Source organism: Macrobrachium rosenbergii, chromosome 28, assembly GCF_040412425.1.
Source record: "Macrobrachium rosenbergii isolate ZJJX-2024 chromosome 28, ASM4041242v1, whole genome shotgun sequence".
NCBI lineage: Eukaryota > Metazoa > Arthropoda > Malacostraca > Decapoda > Palaemonidae > Macrobrachium > Macrobrachium rosenbergii.
The window spans coordinates 13,140,215-13,145,957 of record NC_089768.1 but is presented as its reverse complement, the minus strand read 5'-3'; the positions used below and the strand labels follow the sequence as shown (position 1 = coordinate 13,145,957).

Below are 5,743 nucleotides of genomic sequence, written 5' to 3'. Positions count from 1 at the left end.
GATAGTTTATCATTTTTCCTCGTTTAAAGTTTATCTGTTACGCCAGCTGCTATCAACCGCTCTTAAGCAACGTTATTGTCTGTCAGTTACACAGTACCGAATGGGGTTTGCTGTAAACTGGTATTTGCGGCTGAAATCCTTACAAATAATTGTCAAGTACGTATGATGATCGTGTGAAGAGGCCTCGGTGAACCGTGTTTTTGCTGCTTATCATCAAACAGACTCAGGTACTTGCGTAATTCACAGCTATAGCAGTGATTATTAGAAATCCCATTAGAACTTTTCCGACGATTTCCTAGACAGACTTCAACGGTATGTATATTTAGTATTCTAGAAAGCATTATTAATGCACTTGGTGTATCTTGCTTGGTTTGGATAGTCACCAATAAAACTTTTTAAGCGTCGTGTGCTAACAGTTTGCTGGGGTTTTATGAGCTTAAGACAAAAAAAAACCATGTTATTCATAAAATAATTATGTATTTCAAATGCTCAAGCATTAGAATGCCGTAATTATCATGGTTTACATGAATAAATATGAGAGATTTTTCAACAGAGAAAACTAGATCTTAAGTTATCAACGACTAATTCAAGGATTCAGTCAAATGTGCCAAAACCAATTTATAGAGGCCCAGCGTCCATGTCAGGGCAAGTGCCCTACGTGAGGTTAGGAGGGTAAGGTCTGGTTAGGTCAGGACATTTCATTCTGGGAAAGGTTTGTTTGTTTTCGTCAGCGGAACCTGTTCCCGTCGTTCTACAGTAGCATTACTTAAAGAAAAGGGTTCCTTGACAGAATGTGTAGAGATATGACATATTATTGTCCTTTGCTTCATGTTTGTCGGGAATGGAATGGAATAATAAAACTAGGCACAAAGCCAAGCACTGCAACCCAGTGGGTCATTCAGCGTGGTTCATTTAAAATTTTAATTTGTTTACCATATTTTATTTTTCGTTTTCGACGCGAGTAAGAACCGTTTTCTATTAATCCTATTCATGCGGGACTTGAGGATAAAGTCTTATATTTTGTTTACATAGTTAATTATTATTATTATTCAGAAGATGAACCCTATTCGTGTGGAACAATCTCACCAAAGGGGCCATTAACTTGAAATTAAGCTTCCAAGAATATGGTGCTCATTAGGAAGCAGTAAGAGAAAGTAAAGGAAAATACAGGAAGACGAGATCTCGCCTATTACAGTAAAAAGAAAATAAATTAATAAATTAATGACGGCACTAAAACAGAAGTCCATGAGTTTAGACTTTAGACCTGCCTAAAAACATTCCAGTTCTGTCTTTCCCAGGCTGCACCTACCCAGGCAGAGTAAGTTCTTTTGAATTCATAACAATCCAAAGCTAACACAAAACTCTGTTGCCATGTCAAGAACTTGTTTCGGGAGCATGGCCCTTACATTTAAACAAGCGAATATTAAAAGCTATAATAATATACAGGGCAATGAGAAGACTGGAAACCGTATCTTCATTTTAATTTCATCAATGTTTAGGGATTCTCTTCCCATCATCAATGCTACTATAAAATTAATTTGTATAATTTTAAAAAATGTGCTTGGATAGCTAATATTTATAAGATACTTAGTTAGGTAATACAACCGTCGTTAAGCTAACAAAATTTACAGTGGTCTTAAACTAAAAGTAAACCCAAATTACACACAATTTAGGAAATAACAAAAATGCACGAAAAAAAAAATGTTGCCGCATTTACAGTTAAGAGGAGTGCCTGCTAACTTTTGAGGAAAAGCATACTCAAAGATGACGTCAGTACAAAGAAAGGGAGTGAGAGAAAGAGAGGGACATATGAGTAATAGACAGTTAGGCAATGTGTACTGATGTGGGAGTAGTTTGGTTGTTTAAGGAAGGCGACAGTTGCTCGATATAATGAGATTCTAAAAAGAGGTACAGAAAGCAATCGTGGTTTGAAACAGAACTTTGAAATTTATATACATAATACCAGTTTTACACCAATTTGAATACAGTAATTCCTTGTGGCTGAAAATTATTTTAAAATGCAACGGGTATTTGAGCAAAGTTGTCCTTTTGGTACAGAAAAATGCCAAGTTACTGAATTTCCTGTATGTCGTGCAAAAGCCTAAATTCCTTTTAACTACTTGCCACACACTGGGAGATCAAAACCCACTTAATTTAACAGTATTTACAGTGGTCTGAATGCCAGGATACTTACACTTCCCATGATAAAACTCCACAGTCTATTCAGTTAACTTATGATTCTTAGCAAGCAGTAAGGATTCAACACATCATAGTAATATTTTAATGTTCCCCCTAATTCAATCTCTTGACCGTATAATACCATTGTCGTCCAAAAAAACTGGTCCATATTGTTGACCTACGCTGGCACTTCACTGGGAATCGTGTCATCCGAATTTTCCAAGTAGAACCGACTTTGTGAATTTCATTTATACAATACAACTCCATTTGATTTCTTAGTAAATACATAAATTTCCTTGAAAATATAACTTGCCTTGTAACCCTGAAAAGTCTGTTGAGATCAGAATATTTCTGAATGTCGACCAAGGTTCCTATATGTTGACAGTGAAAGATGTAAATCTACGCACGAGTTTGCTGCTACACACAGGAGAGCGCCCAAAATACTTTCTGGCCAGGAACTTTGTTGACTGTGAAAGTCAATATAGACCATTCAACCAGAAGGAAAGCTGTTTGATGAGTTCAGCATATGAAAAACCTCTCATGATGAGGTCTCAAAGATAATCTCAACTTCCGATAAACTTTAAGCCGATTGAGTTACCATAGTTATACACTAGGCTGTTCTTGAACACTGAAATATTTTGATGTAAATGTAAGTGAAAATACTCTTGGTTGTGACAGAGCCAGCAAGTAGCCACTGCCACTGCAGCATCATCATCTGAGAGTCAAACCAATTGTATTATGAAATCTGACTGTATAAGTCTTGAACCATAAGTTAGCGATTACAGTAATTGCTAAGTACGCCCCCAACAGTTCCAGCATAAGTAGCAACTCAAGATTTCGCAAACATTAACTGTGAACTGCCACAATAGAAATAATTGGCAAAGCCACAGCTTGGTTTGGAAGCATCACAAAAGATGCACACTGAGTTGCCTTAATCTTCATGGACATATGGCGAGGAAGTTTATTGCAAGAGGTCAGAACAATATTTCATTCTTTTTGTAACTTCTCCAGTATAATTTCAACCTATGACAGCTTTCAATCCTACAGTTCTCTCATGAGTAGTTTCCCCTTGTAGCAGTAGGCAAGAAAACACGGGGGTAAAAAAAATTGCTGAAATGTGAGATAAAATTGATCTCTTTGTTAGCTGAGGGATCCAACACATTGTCAGACAACTGAACGGAACATTTTCCATGAAATATTTGATAACTAGGACACTTTCATAACTATTGCCATGAGTGGCAAGACCATAACAGACAAATTCTAAATATACATTCTCGAGAAATACAGTCGAGTCCTGAAGAGGTGGTCTACATAACAGTTTTGTCTGGGTATTTGTGAGAACTCATCACCACCAAACAGATTAGCATGGTGCTTGATAAAATAGTTTAAAAATTAAAGGACTAGCATTAAAGCCAAAATTTATGAATTATACCTATATGCAACCAACTCATCTCCCTCCTTCATGAATAAAAAACTTGTTTTTGTCTTATTCTCTAGCATAATTTGTAAAAATGCTTCCTTGATGTCACTTGGCATGATCATATAATTAGATCTGAAACAAACCTTAGTGGTGAGATTGGTCTTGTCCTTGAGAACAGAATTATGTGGAGTCCAAGCATACTTTTCAAAAGCTTAATGATTCCACCATCTAGCTGTTTACAGAAGACTAGACTTTTTGATAAAGCAGTCAACAATCCCTTCAGTTCCAACTTATTGACCTTTCAGTTCAAAACAGAGAGTACTGCTCTATGACTGGATGGGACCTTCCCTATTAGGTCATCCTTCCAAGGGAGATTGATATATTTACTATCCTTGGAAATAATGCCCTTTTTGAATCCTTCAATTTCAAGTGTTGTATTGAGAAAGTTGATCAGACTCTTCTTGACAACCTAAGAAGTCTAAGCTGCACATGTTTTCGAGGCCTTGTTCAACAGAACTAAGCCTCTAATGTAAAAAAAAAAAAAAAAAAAATCTTGGACGAGAACAAAAGTTACCCAAGTAGAGGGAATGTCTTCCTGATATGGAAGGACATCCCAATATTCCAACCTTCGACATTTTGATGGTTGATGATGAGAGTTGACAAGTGTCACTTGGTTTGGGTAAAGAAAATGCACTACATTTGCAACAAGAACAAGGCCAAAAAGCATTTTCCAAGCAGAGCCTAACTGAACTTGGTTATGTGAAGAACATGAATAAATTGTGGTACGTCCTCTTGCTACACCTTCAGTGAGTATACATTCACCACTCGTACCTAAAGTTGGCACAGCTAGGGAGTAGCCTTCTTGAAGGACGTTACCGACAGCCCCGTCAAGTTGTGAAACATGCAACCAACGTCAAAATACGTCAGAGAATAGCAACTGGTTGTTTCCTGCCCTAAGGGGCATACACATGTATCAGGCACTCTCCAAGGAAAAAGGCTACATCATAACAGGTAGAAGGCAGGTTTATATGGCCCCCAAGTTCATCAACTGGCATAGACAAATAAGTTTGCTGACTTCATAGGTCCAATAAGCACCTAACAATGCCAAGTACTTACAACTAGAAACATGATAGATACACAGGAGGCTGAAAAGGTTGATGACTGGTTTTCATGTGCTGTATATCTTTACAAAAGTTTGTTGAAGACCCTCCACCACTGGTGTCAGAGCACAAAGCTGAGACATGAGTTTTCTTAAAAGTAGTACATTAAAGCAGAGTTTATTGCCATTACTTTTATCACGCTGCACCCGATGCACAACGCACACAGTCCTAATGAAAAACTCCTCTTTTGGTGATCTGCCACCTTCATCAAATTTGGTACAACTGAGCAATTTCCTGTACAGTTTTGTTTTTTTTTACAAGGTTGCCTTTTCAATTTTAACACTGCTTTTAGGATTAGACATATTAATCAAAATCTAGAGATCTCTGTAAAGTGCAAACAACGCACTGACGGTAGAATATTTATGACTTTAATGTACTAATTCTCTCTTGACAGAAGGCAACTTACAAATACTTATGTAACAAAATCTGCAACCCGAGGAGTTAACATTTAACAGATCTACTTGGTATTGTCTTATTTCATAAACTATAGCTATGTATTCATTGATAAAAGAGCATACGCCACTAAAAGTAAGATCAAATTTGGGTGAATGCGCAAGCAGTTACTTGAAATTTTCATCAGTAATGTTAAGAATATCAAGAAATTCATCTTCAAGCAAGGCTAGAGCTAGATAGTAATCAACATCAGAAATTAAATGATGATTAATTACCCAGAAAGCACAGCCTGACAAAACACGGGGCAAATATTTAAGTCTATTAGTATCCGACAATTTTCCACAAGCTTCAACCCAGTTGCAAAACCAACAAAAAATTCTAGAACTTCAGTTTATCAGTAGACTTCCCATTAAATTCCTTACAAGTTAATTTAAGCAGTTTGACAGCCATTACAGGCTTGCTTCCATCATTGTTGGGTCAAGATTTGGAATCTATCCTTAATTCAATCTCGGCTAGTTTGTCAAGAACCTGATCATTATATTTTAATTAAGTAATTAACTTTACCTTGCTAAGATCTTCACTAGCATCCTCA

At 36.7% G+C, this 5,743-nt stretch overlaps 1 long non-coding RNA gene across 2 annotated transcripts in view; it reads right to left on the bottom strand.

The window, feature by feature from the left end:
• LOC136854046 (uncharacterized) overlaps window positions 1-5,743 on the bottom strand; it is a 46,561-nt gene that overhangs the window by 38,064 nt on the left and 2,754 nt on the right. The gene's annotated exons all lie outside the window — the stretch shown is intronic.